This window comes from Podarcis erhardii (assembly GCF_964252035.2).
Source record: "Podarcis erhardii genome assembly, chromosome: 6".
Taxonomy (NCBI): Eukaryota; Metazoa; Chordata; class Lepidosauria; order Squamata; family Lacertidae; genus Podarcis; species Podarcis erhardii.
Genome location: NC_138510.1, coordinates 69513870 through 69540633, shown reverse-complemented (window position 1 = coordinate 69540633; position 26764 = coordinate 69513870). Strand labels below are relative to the sequence as shown.

At 42.8% G+C, this 26764-nt stretch overlaps 1 long non-coding RNA gene across 2 annotated transcripts; it reads left to right on the top strand.

The window, feature by feature from the left end:
• Positions 1-4094: 4094 nt before the first annotated feature.
• LOC309343964 lies at positions 4095-25101 on the top strand. 2 transcript variants are annotated; one of them, XR_014157447.1, is made up of 6 exons: positions 4095-4412; positions 5203-5341; positions 6287-6409; positions 8977-9117; positions 23640-23704; positions 24970-25101. It is a non-coding gene; the product is annotated as an uncharacterized lncRNA (long non-coding RNA). The 2 variants fall into 2 exon arrangements; XR_014157448.1 differs by lacking the exons at positions 4095-4412; positions 5203-5341; positions 6287-6409; positions 8977-9117 and adding an exon at positions 12413-12486.
• The last annotated feature ends 1663 nt before the right edge of the window (positions 25102-26764 follow it).

Genomic DNA, 26764 nt, shown 5'->3' with positions numbered 1-26764 from the left:
TAGAAAGAAAATGAATTTCATATGTGACATCTTCTATTTCTCCTCTTCTCTCTCCCTCCCTTCGCCTCTCTTCTTCACAAAGCAGTACCTTTATGGAAACCATTCAAGATTTTTGGATTTCCTACTTCTTCGCTCTACAAAAGACTGTGGAACAGTCAATGCCTTGACCTAATGCTAAGGTTACCTCTTAATGCATTTTTTGCACCACCCACAGCAAGTGAAAAAGGGATTTGGAGACACTTGAATCATGAAAACTCACTCACCAGTTCAGAGTGCTGGTGTTGACCTATAAAGCCTTACAGGACCTCAGGACCTAAAGGACCACCTCTCACCATACTAACCAACCCAGACCCCGCACTTGGCATCTGAGGCCCTTCTCTTTGTCCTCACACCCCAAAAGGTTCAGAGGGTGGCAACAAGAAAACAGACCTTTTTAATGGTGGCTCCCCAAATGTGGAATGCTCTCCCCAGAGAGCCCCGCCTGGCACTGTCATTACATGGCAAAAACATTCGTCTTTACCCAGGCCTATGGCTACTAAATAATCTATGGCCTGTAAAAGTGTGGGGAGAGGACTGTCATGATGATGATTATTTTACTATTAGGCTGCCTGTCAGTAATAATAATAATAATAATAATAATAATAATAATAATAATAATTTATTTATACCCCGCCCATCTGGCTGGGCCTCCCCAGCCACTCTGGGCAGCTTCCATAGAAAGCAAAAATACAGTAAAATATCACACGTTAAAAACTTCCCTGAACAGGGCTGCCTTAAGATGTCTTCTGAATGTCAGGTAGTTGTTTATCGCTTTGACATCTGCTGGAAGGGCGTTCCACAGGGCGGGCGCCACTACCGAGAAGGCCCTCTGCCTGGTTCCCTGTAGCTTTGCTTCTCGCAATGAGGGAACCGCCAGAAGGCCCTCGGCGCTGGACCTCAGCGTCCGGGCAGAATGATGGGGGTGGAGACGCTCCTTCAGGTATACTGGACCGAGGCCGTTTAGTGTGCCTTTTAGTATGTATTTATTATGTTTTTATCACTGATAGTTTGTACTGTGTTTCTAATGAGATCTTTTGACAAAGGGTGGCATATAAATTGAAATAACAGCAGCAGCAACAACAACACTACAACCACCAGAGTTTTGGACAGACACTAAGTTTTTGAAATTTGTTTGAAATGTGTGGAAAAGATTTCACATTCTTAGGCAGGGTTTTTCATTCAGATCAAAGAATTAGCTACATTATATATGTCACTTAGTGATCATCTGCCTTGGGCAATACTCAGTACAGTTATGCCCTAAGGCTACTCTCAGAAGTCGCATTGACTTCATGGCCCAGCATTACTAAAACATGCATGTTGTTCTAGTGGTGTCAGGTCATTTGATCTCAATAGTTGTGTAGATCTTTATATATAGGCTCCTCACTTTCTACTGAAAATACTTATTTTTTTATTGTTACACTAATATTCCACCTTTTCTCCAAGGCACTTAAAGTGCCGTACCTGACTCTCCCCCTCTCCATCCTATCCTCACAAGAACCCTGTGAGATATTTTAGTAAAAAATAAGACACACAAATGAATTGCTTTATGGAAAACAGCTTGCAAAAATGTTCATAGTCACAGATTCTTTTCTTCTTTTTTTTGCAGAGCACAGTTAAATTATGGAACTCACTTCCTCAGGAGGCAATGATGACCACAGACTTGGATGGTTTTAAGAGAGGATCGGACAAATTCACGGAGAAGGCTGTCAGTTACTACCAGCCAGGAAAACTATGCTCCACCTTCATCATTGGAGGCAATAATACTTCAGTATGCCAGTTGCTGGAGTTGTGAGTCGAGGTGAATAAGAGACAAGGACACAAGTATTTAGGTTAATGGGCTGAGAAAGGCCACAACTTTTATTGATTACAGCATGTGAGTGGTACTGGCTTAGGCATTGGATGAAACAACCTAAACATGTCCGCAACCACGTAGCGGGTTGTCCAATGAAGGTTAACAACCAGTGGGAGGAGCTTCTTGATGCAAATACAACTGGAAGCTTCCCCTGATGTCACCGGCGGTCGTGCCATGGCCCTAGCCACCAGCAGGGCATCAGACAGGATCCACGACCGCCGGATTCCTTTAACGGAGGGGGTGGGGTACGTGATGGCCACACCTCGCACACCAACACACAACACATATTCCAATGCCTAACCACCACCCAATCCGACATCCTCCAAGCAGCTGAATGAGGCATGGAGGCTGCCGCGGCCACTTGAATGCGGCTAAGCCCTGCCCCCGGGCCAACCCTATTGGCTGGCCAGCCGGAGGGTGGCGCGACAGCAGGGTGATGATGCAGAGGGCTGAACACGCCCCACTGTCAACGCAGGAACTGCTCCCACTCACAATACCTCCCCTCTGGGAGGAGGAGAGGCTTTACGGGAGCGGAGATTTCTCCCATTCTCATGTCCTGCTAGCCAGTTTCCCACAGGCATCTAGTTGGCCACTGTGAAGACACAAGGCTGGACAAGATGAGGCATTGGCCTGATCCAGGTATATTACAGTTTTTGCTATACAGTGGTAGCTCTGGATACGAACAGGATCCGTTCCGGAGCCCCGTTCACATCCAGAAGCAAACGTAACCAGCGACCGCGCGTCTGCACACGCGTGTGTCGCTTTTCGCCGCTTTTGAGCTTCTGCACATGCGCGAGTGGCGAAACCCGGAAGTAACGCACTCTGTTACTTCTGGGTTGCCATGGAGCACAACTCGAACATGCTCAACATGAAGCGTATTCACCCCGAGGTATGACTGTATTGAGGAATACTGCACTCAAAATGTATATAGTAGGGAAAACGCACCCTGTTGTTAGCAAAATTTTGTGACAACTTTTCCTCAATAAATAAATAAATTGTGGAATTGTGACGAACTGAACTCAAGAGTGGAAAACTGAGATAAAAGATAGCTTTTTGGGGGTGGGGGGTGGGAAGGATGCTGTAGTGAATCAAACACGTTCCCATGGTTTCAAAGGTTGCAAAAGGAGGATAAGTATGAAGCAATGGCAGGTAGAACAGCAGAGAAATATCAAAAGAGGAAGTTGAGATGGTTTGAGGGGTAAGAAAATATGTGTGAGAGAGTTGGAGGTGGGATATGTAGTGTAACCCTCTGTTTGTCTATTCCAAAGTAAGTCCTATTGAATTCAATGCAATTTACCCCCAGGTAAATGTGCTTAGACTAGCAGGCTTAGAACAGGTAGAGAAGGAAGAGAATAAGTAAGCAAGGGGGTAGTGAAGCCAGGACACTGAGAATGAATGGTGCAGTAACAATTTTTAAAGTGTTGACTCTAACAGGGAGAAGGGCATTTGGGCCTCACTTCAAATAGCATTATATCAAACGCTCACCCATACATTCAGATGTGAGATGTGCCTTAAAGGATTCATATGGAACCGAGGTTGAATAATGGAATCATATAAATAGCTACAAAAGGACATGTGAAGTGTCTCTGTCCCTTTAAAGAGCAAGATAAGTGATATTTTGCAGCTATATCACAATGGCAGAAAGAGTGATGTTTTGCAGCCAGGTTCTCTGAGTATTAAGTCCCATTGAGTTCAATGGAACTCATCCCCAAGCAAGGTCTGCCTAATATTACAGCTTTTATCCAGGAACAGTATTTTTGAATTCGTTTTGAATATTTTAACACCTATAGACAGTGTTTACCTTTTTTCTTTGTCACTTTAATTGTACTCGAGATGAGTTGGAAACTGCAACGAGAAAACAGAAGGTGAGATATAAATCCGGTATATTTAATTGTTTAATTTATACAAAGATCATTGTTAGAAAATGTACCACTTCAGGACTATATTGGACTAATTGTCCCTAAAACATAAAGTTGTAAAAGATGCTGAAAAATCTTAATTTAATTAGTTTAATTAAATTCATTAGAGCTTCTAAAGGAGATTTAACACTAATTTGAACCGCTAAAATTGAGAATTTAAATTGTTAATCAGTCAAGTGAGGTACTGGGTTACTCTCATCATTATGCATACGGATGGGAGTGCTTTTCAACCAAGAAGTTTGCCTCTGCCAGGCCCTATTCACTACAGGTCAGACTTCTCAGGGGATGAAAAGCTGTGTATTTAATTTAAACATGTTGCCATTTCTGGTACCAAAAGACTGGGTACACCACACAGACTGCCCCAGCAGCCAGTTTGCTGTCCTCAGATGTAGTAGAAGATGCTGCCTTGTTTCCAGTGTTGACAGTTGACAGTCCAGTCAGCTTTAGTACATGGAATGAAGAAAACCATCTTGTCCTTCACTTGAGATAGCTAGATGTCTTACGCTGGTCCTGTTGCTTTATGATACCTCCTGAAGCAGGTTGCTCGGCTTCACCGTACTGACCCATCTCTTATTATCTTAGGGATTCCACTTTGGATTTGTGTACGGCTTACTCCATAGTCTTTTCTTCTCCTGAACATATCCCGCAAGGCAGCGGAGGTTTAGGATCAGAGTTTTCCTTCTCCTAGAATCGTGTCCAAACTTTTTTCAAAGAGGGCCAGATTTGATGAAGTGAAGGGCCGTGAGGGCCAACCAAAGGGCCAACCAAAGTTGTTGACCTTTTTTTAGGATTTAAGCTGTTGAGGGTTTTTTAGGATTTTACCCCAGAAAATTAACTACCACAGGGGTCGGATTACACCAACCAGCGGGCCAGATTAAGTCCCCAAAACAGACTTTGGACATGCCTGTGCTAGATGGACTACCTGTTGAGGAGAGTGGGGGTGATTAAAAAATCAGTCCTCCTGTAAGACTGGGAATATCCCCTCCCTCAACCAGTTTAGGATATTCCATCATCCTTCAGCAGAGTTTCTTTTCTTTCAGCAAAGTAAGCAGCCCACATATATGTCAAAGCTTTAATAATAAAGAAAATTGTAACACAATTTATCTGAGAGAAACTAGAGCGACATCATGAGGCAAGAATGACAGTTGATCTCTCTAACTGAACTTAACTGAACACACAAAGGGAGGGTCTGATTCCAGAGCACAACACAAAAGCACAGCCCACCAGATGCCAGACATTCTATTAATCAAGTTAGTCCCCAGTGTTTTTCGTACACTACCTTCCCAGGCCTCACCTGCCCCTCACTTTCCTCTAAAGCACATGCCTTCTTCACTATTGAACCTCTTATTGGTTTTGTCCACTCATTCAGCCGGGGTCCGTCTTTGAATGTAGGGGACGTCCCGAACTGGACCAAGGGTTTGAGACCCATTGGTTTGGATCTGTATACAGTCTTTGAAATTATCCATGATGGCTATTTTTCACTGAAAGGGGCAGACACCAGATTTTACATGCTGCTCATGGCAGCTGAAAGGTAATGAGTGAAGAACTGGCAATATTTTAGGGGATTTAAATAGTTTCTCTCATTATTTTCTTCACAGCAGGCTTGAGGGCAAACATTTAGCAGGAAAAATACCGAGGGTTAAATAGCACTAAAGAGGAATTCAAATATATTTTAAAATATAGTTTTCTCCTGAGATTTATTTCAGAGATTGATTTGCATACTTGTACAAAGAAACCTAATGATATTTTTAAACTTTTGTGAGGATTCTTGTATCCCTTGCTTAATCTTTAACTCCTGACTTTAGCATTATTAATAATATCAAATATTAGCCTTTAGAATGTTAGCAGACGAGCAAATGAAGGAATGTGACTTGCCGGTATTGTTTCCTTTATGAGCAGAACTGCTGTTTTAATTTAAGTAGATAAAGTTCCAGAGCTGGAATGCCACCGGAGGTTAGGCCATTTTGACTAATAATGGTAGAAGAGAAACATTAATGGGCAAAATTAATGAAAGCGCTGGACAACAAGATAGAATGAGCTCTTTGGATAGGTGGAACAGATTTCTTGGGCCAAAGTTTTTGTAGCATAAATCACAGGGGAGCAGTCTAAACCGGTGACAGAGAACTATTGTGAGTCTGGGGGCCATATTCTCTTCTGGACAACTTTCCATGGGCCACATGTCATGTCAGTGGTAGGTGGAGTCAGAGAAATGTGGACAGAGAAATGAATGTCCATTTTGCTTTATGCTCCATCCAGAGAGGGTAGGGAGAGGGGGTGTCCAGGGGACTCACAAGGGCCAGTCAAAGAGACCAGCTTCTTTATTGACTCCTGAAACTGAAGCAACTTCACCACCGTAGGGATTGCGTCCGCAGGGTGGGGGCACCATAAGACACGCCACCATAAGACCTATCTCTCACCTTTTGTTTCCTTTGCAATGTGCCGTGCGCTGTCCTTGACCTTTGTCTCTTTTGCAAAGGTTGCTGATTTCCCCTCTGATGAGAACATGATGTGGATGGAACAGGTTCCGCAAATAACTGGGCGACACCCGTGGGGGGTCGGGATTGGAGGAAGGCAAAGGGCAAAGTCTTGAATGTGTCAGGTGTGTTTTGCATATGCTTGCTAATAGAAGAGATTTCTGTGAAGCTCATGGGAGTTTGGTACATAGCCTACCTGAACCAGCAACTCCTGTCTTGTTTCCATTCCTTCACATCCTTACATTTTCTTCAGCCAATGCAGCTTAACTCATCCATCAATTAATAATATTTAAAAAACCTCCTACTGTGAACCCTGCTTGCAGTCTTTTAACTACATTTCTTTACCATCTCTGAGGCAAGCATATACATATTTTAATTATCAAGCCTATGACTAATCACCAACTTGTTGGATATTAATGCTGACATATTCCCTTTCCTTTATTTCTTTGGCTATTTTATAGGCAATGTCCTTTTTTCTCAGTTATAGTGCTGTTGTGTGAGTTTATGACTACAGGAAACCAATAGTTTTGCAGTTTGTGGTGGGTGAAGGGGGTGATAATATGGTTTAGAATACTTCAGCAATTTTTCCTTGTTAAACGGATCTCATTAATTTGGAAAAAGGGACTGAAAATGTTTGATCATCTGCACTCTAAGCTTTGCCCCCTTAGACCACATGGTGCCATTTCAAATAATTAAAAGAAATGAAGCGCCAATCCCTGTTATTTCCATATAAATATGGTCATTAAGAATCCATTTGCCAATTTCATTTCAAAGAGATTCGTAACAGTAGGGTGGAATGGTTAAATGGTCATTTAAAATATTAATTTCTTTTTATTCTTGTCGAAATAATAATCATTAATGGGGGTCTACAATTCACAAAGAAGGCTCATAACTTGAATGCAACTAAATTGCATCCTACCCGTTATATCTACGTGCAGGCATGGTATTGTCCATATAGATGCAAGAAAATGGAAGTAGTGGCTTGTGATTTCTAGACTATTCTTGACTGGGGACAGATCTCTTGAGGAACTGAAGCACAATTTTGAAGTTTTAGCTTCCGTGTTTTGAATAGTGATGAGAAAACTGGCTCTACCATACATCATAATTTGCTTGTTGAGTTATGAATCCAATAGTAGAAACTCAGATGGAATCTCTCTCTCTTTCTCTTTCTTTCTCTCTCTCTCTCTCTCTCTCTCTCTCTTTTTGCAAAATTCTCATTGTTTCATAATGGTGATTTATGTTATATACTATAAGGCAGGAATTCGGTTCTACCACCTTAGTTAGATGAGGATGGCTTAGCGATCTGATCTAAGTATATAGACTAAAACATATTAATTCCCTGGGTTCAGAGCTTCATAGACTTGGCCACCAAAAAGTATGATTCCTAAGAATGTATCTTGTACAGTTACCAGTATTACTTTTGCCAGCTGCTTCTGTATCTAAGAAATGACTGCACTTTGTGTGCACACCTGTAGAAAATATTCAACATGTGTCTATAGTACACCTAGTCCAACGTATTTATTGGCTCAAGGACCTCAATACTTCAAGGATCACCTCTTTCCATATGAACCTACCCAGACCCTGAGATCATCTTCTGAAGTCCTTCTTTGTGTGCCTCTTCCATGAGAGGTCCGAAGGGTGGCAACACGAGAATGGGCCTTTTCTGCAGTGGCTCCCCATCTGTGGAATGCTCTCCCCAGGGAGGTTTGCCTGGTGCCTTCATTATACACCTTTAAGTGCCAAACAAAAACATTCCTCTTTAACCAGGCTTTTGGCTGAGTGCCCTTTAAATTGGGGGAGCGTATTGGGTTGTTTTTGTTTTTATTATGTATTTTGTGTTTTTATTTTGTGATTTTATGTTGTAACCGCCCTGATGTGGAAATGTAATAAACAAATATTTATACAGTACTTGACTTGCGGGGGGGGGGGGGAGTTCAGCCTCCTTACCTTTCGTGATGTACTCCCTTAGGCTGCAATCCTGCAATCCTGCAAGTAAGTTCCATCAAACTCAATGGGACTTGCTTCTGTGTAGTCATGCCTAAGATTGCAACATTAGCTGCCATTTTTTAAAGCAGGGAGTGTTAACTTTTGTAAAGAGTTTGGAATGGGTGTTGTGAATCTCATTCCTTCCTTCCCCCGCTTTTTCTCTCACGACTCAAGCACCGTTTTCTCTTTCATCATCATTCGTAGCTTTGTAGTTTCCTTTCAACAATAGACTCCAAGCAGTTAACAGAAAGAGATGGTAATAAAGAATAAAATACTATGGTAATCTGCAAATAGTGCCATCCCCCTGTCCATCAAATGTCTACTATACAGGGCTGGCCCAAGACATTTTGCTGCCTGAGGCAAAGGACAAGGTGGCTCTCCCCATCCTCTGTCACAAACAGAAGCCAACCATTCTGGCATTTGAGTCTCATTTCAACACTGGCCATAGGAAAGCATGTTCTGCTCCACCTGAAGCCATCAGGCTTGTTTAGGGGGTCCAGGGCAGATCCTGCAGAACACACAGTTCTGTCTGCTCCACACCCCTCAGTATCTGCCACCTTAGGTGGATATCTCACTCTGTCAAATGGTAGGGGCCGGCTCTGCCACTACACTTGTAAAGTTACCATTACTATAATTACCATGCACAATAATTTCATGTATATATAGGTGCTGTCCTTGAGACTTCTCATAATTTGATTATCCACAGATTTTTCAGAACTGCCTAGCTAGAATCATCGTAACAAATTCTCAGAAAAGTCTTAAAAAGCTATGGTGTGGTCTGAAACGGGTGTTCCCAATGTTTCCGTTTGTTATATCGGAAAAGGGAGAGAAAGTAACAGCAGGGAAGGTAGGCTGTTATGAGTCATTCATAACCTGTAGAAGGCACCAAACATTGTGTTTGCTCTTTGTGCTTCATTGTCTGTGTTCTCCTCACTATGCAAACTTTTATTTCCCTGATTACTTGTTTGAGAAATAAAATAATTCTTTACTCAAAGAATAAACATTGTTATTCTACTCAGAAAAGAAGAAAAGTATTTATGAGCTATTGTCATTCACCATGCAGTCTTGGAAAAATATTTTAATGTTGATCAGAAATGAGCTAATACACTTAAATCATCACAATTTGAATTCCAAGGTTATGAGAACAAAACTGACATGACTGGTGTCACAATTTCACATAATAGAGAAGCATGTTGTTCTAGAGCTGAAACAATGTAACAATCAGAAAATCGATCCCTTATGTTCAAAGCAATTCTGTAGCCTTTCAGCAAGCTGTGATCTTAAAACAAAGAAACAGAATGATGATGATGATGATGATGATGATGATGATGATGATGATGATGATTTTATTTATACCCCGCCCATTTGGCTGGATTTCTCCAGCCACTCTGTACAGCTTACAACATATCAAAAAACATAATAATAACACCAATCCTTTAAAAATTTCCCTCAACAGTGCTGCCTTCAGATGTCTTCTAAAAGTCAGATACTTGGTTATTTCCTTGACATCCGAAAGCAGGGTGTTCCTCAGGGAGGGTGCCACTACTGAGAAGGCCCTCTGCCTGGTTCCTTGTAACTTGCAATGAGGAATCCACCAGAAGACCCTCGGAGGAGGACCTCATGCTCTGGGTTGAGAGATGAGGGTGGAGACGAGGCCATTTAGGGCTTTAAAGGTCAACACCAACATTTTGAATTGTGCTCCGAAATGTACTGGGAGCCATTGAAGATCCTTTAGGACTAGTGTATTTTGGTTCCAGTGGCCACTCCCAATCACCATTCTAGCTGCCCCATTCTCGATTAGTTGTAGTTTCTGAGTAACCTTCAAAGGTAGCCCCATAGGACCTTCACTGCCCTCACTGGTCCTGATTTGAAGGAGAGGTAGAGCTGGGTATCATCTGCATACTGGTGGACACCCAGCCCAAACCTCCAGATGATCTCTCCCAGTGGCTTCATGTAGATGTTAAAAAGCATCTTTTTAAGGTGCTTTTTAAGGATGGAGCCCTGAAGCACCCCACAAGTGGGAGCCCAGGGGTCCAAGCACTCATCCCCCAACACTACTTTCTGGACATGGACCAGAAGGAAGGAGAACCACTGCATATCAGTGCCCCCAGCTCCCAGCTCCTCTAGAACTTATGGGGTGCTGCAGCAGGTGCCATAACTATGAAGGCAAGGGGGGGAACACAACAGATTTTGGTGTTGCACATGGCACCAATGAAATTTGAGACGCCAAGGTTGGCAACTGCATGCTGTGATGAGTCTGCAAAGAAATTTGGATAGAAGCTGAAAATAACTGTTCTCAAGGCAAAGTATATATTTATATTTATGTGTGTGTATATATATGAATTTTTAATATTCATTAAAAGCCCTGTCAACTTGAAGGGGCCAAGGCAAATTTTATAATTCATTAAACATTATACTGTACAATAACAAATATCTAAACACCTAGGTGGAATATACACACATATAAAAGACATTCTCAAAATGCTTTTATAAAAATGTTTTTAAAAATGCATTGAATTTTCCATAATTGCCATCTAGTGTCACATTGTATATTGCACTTAAAACACACTTAAAACCTTTTATTTGCAGCTGTATAGCTGAGTCCCTACAGGCAAGTATCACCCCAGATTTGGCCTTGAGAAAGGACTTCTCCAGAATTTGCCTCCAGACACGTTAGTTTCTCCCTAGCTGTGATTGTCATGCTTTGAAGTGTGCATAATAAAAAGAAATAAATCAAAAGGTGGTCTGTAAGGATTAAAATGTGGTAGGGGCATCTGAAACTGAAGGACCATTTTCTCCCACGTAATCCTGTCTGTGACTTGAGGCCTTTGAGTGAGGTCTTTCTATAAGTTTCACTATCCGATGACGTCATGAAGTTGGTGATCAGGGAATTGGACACTCAAGACTGTGGAGTCTTGTCCCTATGTCCTTACCTTATGTGCACACGGTTCTTAACTATTCAGTGCCAGTTAAAAATGGTGTTATTTGCTCAGGCATTGCAATGCAGTGTTTTACTGTTGCTGCTGCCCTCTTTAAAATAAAATTTCACCTGATTTTTAGTTGACTTTTGTGCCATTTTCAGTTTCCCTGTTGTTTTCGACCCATTATTTCTTGGTTTGCTTTTGGCCAATATTGATCAGGCAGACCTCCAGAAGCCCCCTTGCTTTTACTGCAAAGTAAACCATATTTGAGCCATTTTAAAATTACCCAGTGTTGTCTCCCAGGCTCACATAGCTAGCAGCCTATGAAAACTTTTGCACTGGGAACCAAGTTTTATGGCCTAAAGCAGAGGAGCTCACTGTTTGCATCGCACAACTAGCATTCAGAATTATCTAGCCTCTATGGTTTAAAATATATACATTTATATAAACAAATGCGGCATTCTTTCGCACATAGGTTTTCAATTTCACAGTGCTCCAATTTTACACATACTTGGCATAATCTCACAATGCCAGAATGTTTTGACAAAACAATGACTGATGATTTGAAACAGGCTGATATCCATTTTAGAGAGCAACTGTTTCACAATGGAACGTTGTACTTTGGGTTTGTGTGCAGAAAACATATTTAGAGAGGAAGAACTTTCGCATAGGAACTGTAAACAGAACACTTATAGATGCCCTTTCTTGAAACACACACACACACACACACACACACACACACACTTTGCCCACATGAAGTGACTGGGGAGGGGAGTGAGAGCAGGAGAAAAACACATTGGCTGAGATTCCGCCCACAGAGCCAGTCTGTCATGTTAGTTCAGCAATCTGCTCCAGATGGAGGACTCTGGGATGCCCAGTTGCACTGAAGTGAATGCCACAGCTCGCAACTTCAGGACCTCAATGGGAATGCAGGAGAAGTGGAATTCTGCTGCTGTCAAGTGACCCACCACCATTCTGACACACATCTGCAAAGTGCTTCTGGTCACACATGGTAGGAAAAGAGTCCAAATGTACTTTAAGCATAGAAACATAGTATAGTCGTACCTTGATGGTCAAACGGAATCCATTCGAGAACTGTTCGATTTCCAAAACATTCAGAAACTGATGTGTGGCTTTTGATTGGCTGCAGTAAGCTCCTGCAGCCAATTGGAAGCCGTGGAAGCCCTGTTGGACATACAGGTTCCAAAAAACGTTCGCAAACCAGAACACTCACCTCTGGATTTGCGGCATTCGGGAGCCAAAACGTCTGAGTACCAAGGCGTTTGGGATCCAAGGTATGTCCGTATAGAAAACCACCTTCAAACATGCGAGGGAGGTGTCTTATACAAAGTCAGACCATTTGGGCCCACCTAGCTCAGTATGGTCAATACTGAGTGACAGCATCTCTCGTGTTTCAGCCACAAGTCCTTCTCAGTCCATCGTGGATGTTGAACCTAATTCCTTCTGAATTCAAAGCAGAGGTCCTGCCATTGAGCCGCAACCCTTACTCTAAGCAGCAATCTTTCATGGGAGGCAACTTTCAAGCTCTGGGAGATGACTTTTCTGGAGCAAAAAGGACTGCCAGTTCAAGTGTAACCCACTTGGGTATGTTCCTCTGATAATTCTGCACACAGAAGGGAATTGAAGCATGAAACAGACACCATTATGTGCAGTGAGTATACAGCTATATCATCCTCCCCAGTCCCCAGTGCAGTGAAGAGCTGGTGGTTACACAAGATGGGACCCTGGTTACCTCTTTCCTGAAAACCTCTAGGAAGAGGGCCTGGAGAGTTCTATTTCTTAGGGGAACTATTAGCACTTGCAGCCATTTTAAGAAGGCTGCCTAAGAGATACAGTTTCCCCGATTGGTGGCCATCAAACCAAGCCTTCAAAGGAAAACTCTTGGTACCGAGAGAAAACCAAGTAAGGAGATTCTGTGGTAACAGTCGAAAGAAAGAATGTTAGAAGCACAGTACTCCAATGTTCTATTACAGCATTCATGTGCAATGCATACTGTGCATGTTTGCATATGATTATGACAGGTTATTGTTTGATGTGTTACACAACTTTTGCTCTGCATGTCTTTTTTTTTGTGAGTCCCTCCAGAGACCCTGAATAGGAACACTGATTGAATAAGAGCATAGTAAAAGTATTTTGAAGGGATGCAGGTGGCGCTGTGGGTTAAACCACAGAGCCTAGGACTCGCCAATCAGAAGGCTGGTGGTTTGAATCCCCGCGACGGGGTGAGCTCCCGTTGTTTGCTCCCAGCTACTGCCAACCTAGCAGTTCGAAAGCACAAAGTGCAATTAGATAAATAGGTACCGCTCTGGCGGGAAGGTAAACAGTGTTTCCGTGTGCTGCTCTGGTTCGCCAGAAGCGGCTTAGTCATGCTGGCCACATGACCCGGAAGCTGTCTGCGGACAGATACTGGCTCCCTCGGCCAATAAAGCGAGATGAGCGCTGCAACCCCAGAGTTGGTCACGACTGGACCTAATGGTCAGGGGTCCCCTTTACCTTTACCTTAAAAGTATTTTGCAGAAGGTTACACAAGGATGCAGTTTAAAAGCAACTCTGCATAAGCAGAGCACCTCCATGTGCAGATTTGGAGCTCAGCTATTGATCCCTTCCTATAAAACTGCACTGGGGTTTTACGTTTGGGTTTGGAAGTTTTGGGGGGAAATGTGGGGTTTTTCTCTTCTGTCTAGCAAACATGCTGCTATGTCATGGCCCAGTTCCTGGTGCAGAGTACGATCTCCAGCAGTGAATATAGTAGAAATAAGCAGACAAATGTTCCTGCAAGCTGGAAGAAATATGGGGCTTTTGAATGTAAAGACATTATTCATAAGGAAAGGCAGATCAAGACACAGTGAAAAAATCAAAACCATATGGACCGCAAATAAAAAACAGCTTCTTTTTTTCCCTTCAATGAATATATACCACTCCTGAAATATTAGTACACTTTGGCTGTTGCTCTTCTTATCTGTCACAAACGTGATAGAAACAGGCAGAGAGAGGAGATTTTTCTTTTACTAAGGAGGTTGCAAATATTGAGCGCAACACATAGAACCAGGGTTATGTGTTTTTTAAACACCAGAGCTTGCCAAGCGGTACAAATTCTCCTAACTCTGCACTCAACTTGACACGTACCCTTCTGTTCCATTGACAAAAAAACACACCAAAAAACACCAACCCATATGTCGTGTAAGCACATGCTTCCAATTAAGTCTGGTATTGGATGGAGGCAGCAGTCTTGATTTGAAGCTTTGACTTACAAAGGAGGTGGCTGCCGTTTTCAAAACACCTGGGCCAGGATGCCAAGAGCTGTTTTAGATGTACACTCTAAAGACCGGCATCTCTGCTTTCTGAGGTCACATCCATACCATACAAATGAAGCAAAGTCTTTCTCCAAAGAATCTTGGGAACTGTAGTTTGCTAAAGGTGCTGGGAATTGTAGCTTGTTGAATTCTAAACTAGAGTTCCCAGGAATTTTTGTGTGTGTGTGGGAGGGGGTTTCCTGTGCTTTTAAATGGGCTTTGAAGGTATGCTGTAGATGTGACCCAGGTCTCTAATACTTGCTAATTGTGCTACAATAAAATCATAGAGTTGGAAGGGACCTTGGTGGTCATTTAGTCCAACCCCCTGCAATGCAGGAATATGCAGCTGCCCCACATGGGAATCGAACCTGCGACTTTGGCATTATCAGCACCACGCTCTAACCAACTGAGCTATTTAGTGACATAAAGGTCGTTCTCTGAAGACTCCCTAAGTTATCAACTAGGTTGCTATGGAAAGAGAGGACTCTGCACCCTTCTTGGGCATGAAGTTCCAAGCTGGCAATTATTCTTTGGATCTCAGCTCTGAAGTGCATTTTCTGGTTGGGAAAGTGTGTTTATAAATCTGATCACATTTTCTATTCCCCACCCGCTCACCGGCATTATTAAAAAAAGAAAGAAAAAAAGTTATGCTTATTCACAGTTCTGAGAAACAGAAGTACAATGCTGGAAATGTTTAAAATAAGATTGCAACGTCCACACATTAATTCTGATTTTTTGGCACTATGTATAGCTTTGGCATTCAGCCACTTTGAAAGCAACCACATCAATTTCTAGGCGAGAGAGGGAAGCAAGCTAGCACCCAAGCAGGGGAGTCCAATTCCAAACCTTTCACCTTTATGCCTTGCTTAGAATGAACCTGGAGCCTTCTTCACTTGTTCTGGCCATTTTGCAATGAGGGGGAGTGCAGGGTTGTGAATCTTGCAAGGAGCCTGCATGAGTTTGGCAGGCTCTTCGCTGCATGGAGGGATGTAAGGCCAAGAGATGGGGATGCAACGGAGACACAAACCCATCTAGCACTTCTCCACCTCTCCCCTCATACAATTCCAATTGTGGGAGGCTCTGAGTGCCTGCAAAAAGCTTCTGAGTTCTTCCAAATACTTTCAAGATCAAACAGTACCTGGCAGAGCATTCATACTTTGAGATCATCTGGCAAGGCTCGTCTCTCCACTCCATCCATGTTAGAGGTAAAGCAGGTGACAACCAGTGAGGTTGTCAGCAGCACCATGCTGTCTATGGGATGCCCTCCTCTGTGTGTGTGTCATTCTCTTTAAAGTTTACATTTGTTGCTCTGTTCACTTTTGGATCTAGTCCTTCTCTGCCCACCACTGGCATGTGTGCTGCCCCCTAGCCTATTAGGGTCGCCACGTGTCTTGCATAATACAGTGGTACCTCGGGTTACATACACTTCAGGTTACAGACTCCCCTAACCCAGAAATAGTACCTCGGGTTAAGAACTTTGCTTCAGGATGAGAACAGAAATCGTGCTCCAGTGGCACAGTGGCAGCAGGAGGCCCCATTACCTAAAGTGGTGCTTCAGGTTAAGAACAGTTTCAGGTTAAGAACGGACCTCTGGAACGAATTAAGTACTTAACCCAAGGAACCACTGTACTGGATCGTCCTGAATTTCAATACAGTGGTGCCTCGCAAGATGAAAATAATCCGTTCCGCAAGTCTCTTCGTCTAGCGGTTTTTTCGTCTTGCGAAGCAAGCCCATAGGGAAATTCGTCTTGCGAAGCGCCTCGAAAAACGGAAAACCCTTTCGTCTAGCGGGTTTTTCGTCTTGCGAGACATTCGTCTTGTGGGGCACCACTGTATAAAATGCTACATCCTGTATGGATACAGTTTCGTCCTGTATTTCAGGTCTTCTCTCCCCCCCAACCCCAAGTTAAGGATCCTCTCCAAATGCATGTGTTTGAAAGGGTGTGGGAAAGCTCGTGTATTTAAGCTCTGAGTAGCCAATCACAGCCAGATTTATAAGTTCATGTGTACATGTGTGGCAAATTCGAGAGGAGACTTCCTGTTAGGCTGCAATAGATTGTAGCAGGTTGCTTTGAAGTCAACCAGGCATAGTGCCTTCTCGGTAATGGCGCCCGCCCTGTGGAATGCCTCTCCATCAGATGTCAAAGAAATAAACAACTACAGTGGTACCTCTAGTTATGAACTTAATTCATTCCAGAGGTCCGTTCTTAACCTGAAACTAGAGGCGTGCTTTCACTAATGGGGCCTCTTGCTGCCGCTGTACCACCGGCACACAATTTCCTGGGGCAAAGTTCTCAACTCAAGGTAACTCTTCCAGGTTAGCAGAGTTTGTAACCTGAAGCGTTTGCAACCTGAGGTGTTTGTAACTCAAGGTACCACTGTACTGTATATGACATTTAGAAGAAATCTGAAGGCAGCCCTGTTTAGGGAAGTTTTAAATGACTGATGTTTTAATGTATTTTTAATCTTTGGTTGAAAGCCACCCAGAGTGGCTGGGGAAACCCATCCAGATGGGTGGGGTAGAAATAAAACATCATCATCATTATCACTTCAGCGCTAGATGAAGAAGAAAAATTGTCCACCAACCTCCCCGCCCTGCCCTGCCTTTTTTCAGAACGAAGGTGGCAACCCTGCAGCCCATGGCCTGAAGAAAAGTTCTTCCACCCTTGCTTTAAAGAGTAGCGAGAAAGAAGCAGAAATCAACTGCAGCTATCTGCCCACCAAACCTAGGTGCAAAAGCAATGGTTGCTGTGTCAAGGAAATAATATGCACACAGCACAAACGTAAACCCTTCTGGAAGGAGCAAGTTTCCCTGTTCGTGTTGTAATACATTGAAATACTGGTCTGTGCAAAAGGAGAAACATACCATGCAATATGGAAAAGGACACGAGCATCAAAAGTCAATGTATTGCTGCATGAGCCAAACACACAGCTGCTTCTGCTCTGGTGTTGCTTGTAAGCTGCTGTTTGATTCCGGTATGGCATGGGCAGAAGATCTGACGAAAAGCACGCTTACTGCGGGGCACACCTTAAGCCTCCTGCCTCCCAAGTTTGTGCTACTGATTGAAAAGAACCTATAATGCAAACCCAGGGGCTCTTTTGAAGGGAGTGTGTTGGAGGAAACCCTGAATAATGTATAACTGGCAATGCATGTAGATTCGCCAAGGCCCAGATTGTGTCAATTATGCTCTGGCACATGCAGATCCACCCTGCTCCATGTGAAGCTCTGGAGCTCATCACTCCTAAGGCTGTATAACCATTGCTCCATATTTCTAGGGGAATAAGAAAGGGCTCCCGTGCTCTGTAATGATGCAACCTGCTCTATCGACACTCAGTTCGTTATGGATGTGATTCCAACTACTGGATCTCTGTTCCCTAGGAAGAGAGAAAAGATCAGTGCAAAACAAAAGGAAAACACTCTAATAAGTACCTAAGCTTCAAGTAGTCTTATTGTTGGTTTTGCAGGAGGGAGGGTAGGTTGGTTGCTGTTGGCAATCATCCAATAATGGACACCCGGATATAGATATGTAATTTTTTAATCAATAAAGAATAAAAAAAATGGACACCTGGAACTTGGTGTTCTGAACGAGATTCACTTCTTTTTCTTTTTTCTTTTACACGTTAGCCATCATCTTAGCACACTCAGATTTATTCCTCAAATGGCAACCTAACACAAGAGCGGCCCAAGGAATTTTGCTGCCTGAGGCGAAAGACAGGATGGTGCGTTCCCCATTTGGCACCCAAAAAAGTGACCAGACTGGTTGTTGGATCTTACTTCAGAACTGGGGATGGAGCAGAGTTCTTCGTTGCGCCGAGGACAGCAATCCAGCTTAGGGGTTGCAGGACAGAGCACGTGACACACCAAGAAACACTATTTAAAAACAACAACAACAGCAGCCACCTCCACAAAGAATTTGCCATGATTCCTTGTTGATTGAGATACACACACAACAACAACAACAACAACAACAACAACTTTGCTCTGTGTTTCTGTGTAGAATTTAGGAAAGTATTTCCATCATAATGTTGGAGGGGGTCTGGCATCTAGGCCACCCCCTGCTCAACTCGTGAAATCCAGACCTAGTGCTCCTATAACTTGATCCCTTTAGATCTAGTGGTATCAGGGAATGAGTCTATGTCCTTTTCTATCTTACAGGCCTTCAGGTATGCTTGACCTCCACTGTCACAGGCAGTACGCCTTTGTATTCTTGCTGCTGGGAGTTGCAGATGGAGAGTGCTGTTGCAATCAGGTTTCAAATGGTCATCTGGTTAGCCACTGTGAGAACAACATGCTGGACTAGTTGGGCCACTGACCTGATCTTTTGCAAGCTAAACCTTTGAACCTTTCTCCAGAGGACATGCTTTCTATAACCCTGCAGTCTCCTTGTCTATAACTGCTCTAATTTATCTGCCTCTTTTTAAAAAAATGCAGTATCCAGAACCAGATGCCAATTAGGTTCTAACTGGAGCCAGAAAACAGTGGAAAACTCTTCCTTCCCATGACTTGGATGCTATGGTGCTATTAATGCAGCCTAAAAACACTTTAGCAATTTTATCATTCACCTCACTCTGGTTCCAGTTTGAACATTCCTGACCTAGTTGAGAAACATCTGAGAGAAAATAAATACTGCAGAATGTGAAATAGATTTTCTGTCTTGAGACATTTTAGTCCGTAATATTATGACAAGGGGGAATGTGTTCCTCATTGTTGCTCCCTATCTTCCCCAATGCCCCATCAATGCCTATGGATGAGCTAGCCACAAATCTCTTTCAGCTGGGAAGGCAGCAGATATAGTACTCAAGAGCTGTACATTTTCCTCAGACAGGCATTATCCAAACCTAGCAGTGTTCCCTCTCCCTTCCCAGTTTATTTACTTTGGGAGAAATCCAGGGGGCAAAACCTAATATGTTATCCAGGCAACATTTAAGGATGGAAGCCGTCCCCCCGCCCCCAGTTTCTGCTTTCTGGGATGCTCCCTTAGGACCAAGCTGTTGAAATATTAAACACTATAGTTGGAAGGAGAATAGCTCAGTGGTGAAGAAATCCCCGAAAGCGCAAAGTCCATAAAAATGATACCAGTATATATGGTTTAGTCAGTGTACATTACCCAAACCAGCATTCTGCTTATGTAGATATGCACAAGTGTAAGCAGGGCGATGTAGTGATGAAACCCATTTTGCATTAACTTTTCCTGGTTGCTCTGCCAATGGCCCCGTGACTAACAAAACATATTTCCTGCTTCCCTGATTTAAGGAGGACTTAAATCAACTGAAGGAAGAGTGAAGATTACAAGAGCGGGAAAGCTTTCTCAGCCCAAGGTCCACATACCCATCTGAGAAACCTTTTTCTGAGGGACCCGTGGAAGTGGTGGGTAGAGTCAGAGGTAAATGGGGTTCATGGAAATGTTACCTTTGTACAGTAGGCTAGTCTCTGCACACAAACACACCCCTTCTTTATTCAGATGACCAAGAGGCAAGCCCACAATTCAATGACATATCCCAGGCAAGCAACAACAGCAAAGGTGGAGAGCAGAGCCAATGAGGAGGGAGGCCTGAGGAGAGTTCAGAGAGCCAGGCAGAGAGGTCTGGAGGTTTTCCACCACCCACAGTGTCCACATTATAGTGGGTTGAAGTGGGGACATACCTTTGTTCTGTTGAGGTCTGCTGTATGCAGGGCACTTCTAGGATGTGAGTAGCCTTCTGAATCTGAGCCAAAATAAAGAAATCCTATACTCGCTGTGTTGAGTTTGGCAAGCAAGATTATTACTCATACTTTGACATATTATTTATTTGCTTGCCGCATTTAAGAAGATAGCATGCATGCACACACACACACACACAGTTCCAACTCTCAAAAAGTCTTCCACCAAGCACTTTTTTAACCCATAAAACTGTGAAATAAAATGCTACTAGAAGATTCCTGATTATTTGAATTGATTTGTGGAGCTGGCACCCATGTTGAGAAGTTGGTTTAGAGACATGTGGGAAGCAGACACACATCTATCTGGACTGCTGAAAGCCAGTCCAAAGAGGCTGAATCTTTTGTTGACTAGATAATTTGAGAGTCTCTCAGGCAGTTCAAGTGCTCGATATCTTCAGTTAGGTAGTTGTTCAGGACATGCTGAAAAATTGAACCCTTCATATGGATTCTCCATCTGGTTCCCCATCACCATCACTTTCTTGTTGCCAGGAAGGTTATTGGATGAGCAGTTACACTGCAGCTTCAGGTACATCTGAAAACTATCCCCCCCCCCCTTTCTTTTTTTGTGGAGTTTTGCCCGTCTGGCTTTTGGTGTTGACATGGGCCTCAGTCTGCACTCGTGGTCTTGGTCAACAATCTCTGCCTGGAGATCAATAAGGCTAATTGTACCTTATTGATTATGTTAATTCTGTTAATTGTTCCTTATCGATTCTTCCCTATGTGGCCTTTGATACTGTTTATCATAAGGTGCTGGTGCTGCAATGACGAGACCAGGGAATTATTTGCAAGACTGCTCCTTTTGAATGAACCTGCTTACTATTTTGTACCAGAATGTAGTGATTGCTCATTGTTGCCCTGAGCTTTTCCAGTGGTACACAAGTACTCATGGCCACTGGATGAGGACTTTCGGAGAGATGCAAGTCCTGCTCAGTCATTCTTAAACTGCATCTGTTGAGGGAGTAAGGCACCATATGCATTGACCCCCAAACTGTTCCTTGAGTCAGAAGGTCTAAGGACAGGATTTTAAGCATGTTCAGCCGAACGCAATTACAGTCTTCCCCATAATCAGGAACCTTGGTCGATCAAGGCTCCCACCCACAGAGATGACCATGAGAGTGTCCAGCTGAACATGCTTACAATCCTCCTTCGGACCATCCTGCTCAATAAGAGAAGGAAAGAGAGAGTGGGTGGCACAGGCAGCCCTTTGCTTCCACCATGAATATAGTTTACTAACATCTTAATAGGCCTAGAGTTTGGCCCCATAAATATTGTTGCACCCCCCCCCCAGTCTCTGAGCGGTGCGAGATTCCAGGGATTCCAGGCACTTACCCAAGGTTTGTGGAGACTGTGGTGTCTTTATGATATATGGCTTACTTACACATATATACAACCTACAACGGAGAGGTTCACAGCATCAACACCCCCAAAAAGACTTTTTTTCTCACATAGCTACAGCCTTGGTTGCAAGCAAAGATCCAGCATGCCTCTCTCCTTTTGCTTTTCCAACCTGCTGCTATTACATCCTGCTTTTAACTCACATAAAAAAACTCTCTGTTTTTGACCTTCTCATTATATGCAAGTTAAGGGAGAGTCACTAACAGTCTGTGCTGTGTCCCCTTAACCTTTGCCCCCCATACCTTCCCTACCCGGAACTACAATGGTACCTTGGGTTACATACGCTTCAGGTTACATACGCTTCAGGTTACAGACTCGGCTAACCCAGAAATAGTACCTCGCGTTAAGAACTTTGCTTCAGGATGAGAACAGAAATTGTGCTCCGGCGGCGCAGCGGCAGCAGGAGACCCCATTAACTAAAGTGGTCTTCAGGTTAAGAACAGTTTCAGGTTAAGAACGGACCTCCAGAACGAATTAAGTACTTAACCCGAGGTACCACTGTACTGCAATTGCTCTGCATGCTCTCACCAGCTTCTCTCTTCCCAGGCACATCCTATGCCCCGTGATTTGAAAACAAAACAAAAACCCCCAAAATTTTAAAAAACCAACAGGTTAAAAACCATTTACAATATTTTAAACAGTAGGGGCAGTAAAAAGAATAACAGAGCCCCCAACAGAAACTCCTAGACAATTTATGATTGCCACAACAACACAATTCTAAGTGCGATAAATTATTCATCCCTGAAAAGGCACTGCCATGTTGCAATGTGGGGGGGAAAGTTCATTATTCCGGGGGGAAAGCATTATTCAAAATGTCTCTAAAGCTGTTCACAGCAGACACATGGATGATATCTTTTCCCTGGGAAGAAACTTTGACACCCTGTATCTTAAAGCATCTTTCTGATTTTAATTGACTTACCAAGTGCCAGCAGAATCCATGTGATTAACACTAATCTTTTGAATTTTAAAAGTGTTATAAGGTAAATGGCCTTCCAAGCCTTCAATCATGCCCTCATCCTTTTCAGCTCCCACCTACACAATCTGCTTATTATTGTTGTTTTTGCTCCGTATTTAATTGCTAAAACTTTGCAGTAAAGCAAGGCATTAACTCTGTGTGTGTCGGTGAAATCTCAGAGAGAACTGTTGAGGGAAAATATATGTTAGGGATAATGGCCAAATCCTCTTGGAGTTAGAGGCACTTCATCAGAAATCATAGCTTGGGACCAGGGCCAGCCCAAGACATTTTGGCACCTGAGGCAAGCCACAGAATGGCACACACACACCGGCCAGGGAAGAAGGGTTGAGTGAAGATTAACATTGAGAACAAAGGTGGGAGAAGACCAGATACACCTTCTATTCACAAAGAGGCCACTATAGAGGCAGCATTTGAGGGGCTGTTGATCAGGTTGCAGATCTGGCCTCTAAGAAGTACACCGCAGCCATTACTGTCACATTCCTTGGAGTCTCGATCTGCTGCCCCTGTGAATCTTGCTGCCTGAGGCGGCCACTTCAACTTATTTCTGCACCACACAGATAAATTACTTCCACTTTATGTAAATGCAATTCTGAACCAATGACTGCAGTTTCAAGTTTTGTTTCATGGAAAGGCTTGTGTGATGTTAGAAGCTAAATCTATGTCCATACCCAAAGCCTATTATTATCTCTTATAATCAAAGTTGGAGCCGCAGTTTGTTAAGAGAGGTTACAATTGAATATAGGAGGCTAAACTTCTGGTTGGTAAACTGGGATCTTTTCATGGGAGAAACAGCTGCTAATTAGGACTATGGGGAATATGCTTTTCAGCTTGTTTTAATCCAGCGATTAGCTGGTCAACATGGGAGGCTGATGTTTCTTGCACAATAACATGATAATAAATCAAAAAACTTTTGCTGATCATTGCTCTCTAGGTTCACTGTTTTCAGGAAATGTATTTCTGTGATTTTCATATGTAATCCAAAAGTGAGCATGTGCGATTTTGTGGCAATGTGAGGCATATAAGACTGCAGGAAATACTAATACATTTCTTATCTTCATTCAGGGCCATGCTAGATTTGATGCTTCCAACCACTTTGAAGTGAATCATGATAATGGTAATAACAGCAGGTATGTGAGAGTGATTTAGGAAGCTGCCTTAAATGGAGTCAGTGTTAGAATTCCTGCTCCATGATTGCAGTCATGGGACTGTTGTCTATCACACGACGGTAAATGTTTTGACTCCACAGAGTGGGAAGTGACGAAGACAGGATGTTTGTGTTACTGTGTTCTGTGAAGTGGGACTATTGTCCTTTGTTCTTTTTCTCTTTGCTGTCTGATACTAGAGAGAGAGGGATGTTTGTTTGTGTTTTGTGATGTGTTTGTCTTTTAATTATGTGTTTTAAAAATTGAATAAAAATTATTTTAAAAAAAAGAGAGAGAGAGAGAGAGGGGGGGAGCCATGTTGTAGTGTTCTGTGTGTGTTTATATGTAAATAAAGTAGATTAGCCAAAATGCTGAGTTGCTGGGTCTGTTACGCAAACTGCGCAAACTCTGTGGATCCCTAAGCGTGCAGGTGTTGGTTGGCATTGGTCACTGTGATGTTCGGACTGAAAAAAGCTTATGAAGCTTCCGAACGATCGACCAGGAGGGAGGGAACATGCCAGTCAGGCATGTGTCTCTGCCAGGATCCTACTCGAGTATAGGCTGAACTCCATCAGGACACTTAAATGGAGTCCCATTTGCTCAGTGCTTTCTCACCCTAGCTGGCAGCAGCTGTCCTGAATTTCAGACAGAGAATCTCACCCAGCCCTACCTGAAGAGGCCAGCGATTGGACCTGAGACCTTCTGCATGCAAATAAATGCAAAGCCACAGCCCTTCTCAGACCACAGCATGCAGAGAGGGGAGGTTTAATTATTTCCTCCCCTCAGCATGGTCCCGGGGGACATCATCCAATGAACCTGTTCTTAATTTTTAATTGACAAGATCCATTAAAATTATGTGGGATTTTAAAAATTGAGAGCGGTAGTGGGAACAGAGAGAGAACATGGCTGCTAATAAGATGTTTGGTATTGTGTCTACTTTGGCCCTCAGATGAAGATTTCTGAATGGACTTAGTACAGCGTGGCCTCATGGTCAAAATATTGGGCTAGGACAGGTAGATGCAGGTTGAAATTCTCTGTCTGCCACACACTGTACTGGGCGATGTTAAGCCAACCACAATCTCTTTCTTAATCTGCCTCACAAGGTTGCTATGATGAAACCGTGTATGCTATCCCAAGCTCCTAAGAAGAAGGGCAGGATAACAATGGGATGGATGGTGATGATAATGTTGGTGACCCTATATTGCTACCTGAAGTCTCTGTCTACATACCTGTTTGTCTGTCTTTCATAGAGACCACATTAACGGGCCACCTTGCTGACTATAATAACTTGTCACAATGTCTATACAACCAAGAGAGGATCCAACCTTCTACTGAGCCCTTCCATATGGCAGGGAGAATTTTTGCAACATGTTTCCCATGATACATTAACAAGTTTTCAGAGACAAGAGAGAAAGGTAGAAAAAGTCTGCCAAGATCATTTCAACTTCACTTCTGTATAATCTTTAGAGTTTTAATAAAATATTTTAGGTTAACAAAATTATTTTTGAGCTGTTGTAATCTTTCCCCCAACCGTTTTCATATTTCAACCTGCATAGGATTAAGACTAAGAAGGACTAAGTATAGGTGAATTTAACGCACCCATTCCCTGCTGAATGTTGTCACCTTGTATGTTTAAGCACATATAGGGACCTTGAAGTTTCATTAATGATTTTGGGCACAAAGCAAGGTTTTCTAACAAGGTCGTTTAGTGGAAACGATTGCTTCCAAAGCCCCTTTTCATAGAGGCATTTTTAAAAGAGAGAAAGAGTGTTATAGGATTCTTCCTATGTATGTCAGATAAAGCTCAGGAGACCACATTGCTTGTCTTGTGCCCCATCTTTCTGCTTACTTTGAAGTTGAGATTATAGTTCCCTTCTGTCATTGGTTCTTTCAGATTTCCTACCACAACTGTTTTAGTAAATGCATATAAATAATCTTAGTTGGTGTTGTACTTTGTTCTATACCCCATCTTGGTTAAATATAAATTTGTTTGCCCACAGAAAGATAAGGATTTAAAAAGTCTAACAATGTCAGTGTCTCATATTTCAACAGTGGGGCAATTAACAGATGCATAAGTCTTAATATTTGTTTAGAAGTTTGGGGTTATTTTCATATGCAGGTTGTCTCAAAACCTCATCCTCCAAATGCATACACCTGGACCACATTGGATTTGATTATAAAGGCAGCCACACACAGAGAGGAAGAGAGAAAAGAAGGAACATATTGTTCATGGCTGCCAGTATTTACTGTAGGATTTTTTTTTAAAAGGATAGTCATAGAAATGTGCAGAAGACCAAGAGGACGGCAAGTGAAATTTGCATTCAATAAAGTAGCTTGATGATCTTGTATTTTTCAAATCTGCGAATGTTTTGAAATGGCAGTCATGGAAGGAAGATAATGCATGCAGGGAATAAAATAAAATCATAAAAATGGCACCAAATCAGTCTCATGGTCATTAAAAGTCCAAAGAGGGGTTTTTTCTTAGTGTGTTTTTGCAATGAACCTGAGATTTATGGAATGAAAAAAGTGACTGGGTCCATAATTGGACAGAAATTAAACAGCAATGAATTTATTTGTTTAGGACCCTGATGCTGCGTGCCAAACAGTAGGGGAAAAACTTTCTCCAACCCTTTGTTAATTTGAAAACTTAACTATCAAGACTCATTGATGCAACCCTGTGGGCGGTTAACCTCATTCTGATACTAATTCTACAAGGACAGTTCCCATAGCAACCCGAGGCCACTTCTCATGTGGCAATAATTTCCTGCAATTTCCCCCCCAGAACATTTCTGAGGCAGTTGCACAGCGGCGATTAACCATGACATAATATGAATGTACCAGGCACTAAGCCAGCACATTGCAGTAGGCCACTTCAATAGGACACAGGCAACAAGTCCCACTGACCTTCAGAGATTGACTCTGCATCTGTATACATGTCTACTCAGAAGCAAGTCTCACTGTGCTCAGTGAAGCTTATTACCCCCTTAGTAAGAGTGCTTTGTTTTGCTGCCCTGGAGTCCATCCATTAGCATTAAAGTTCTATTT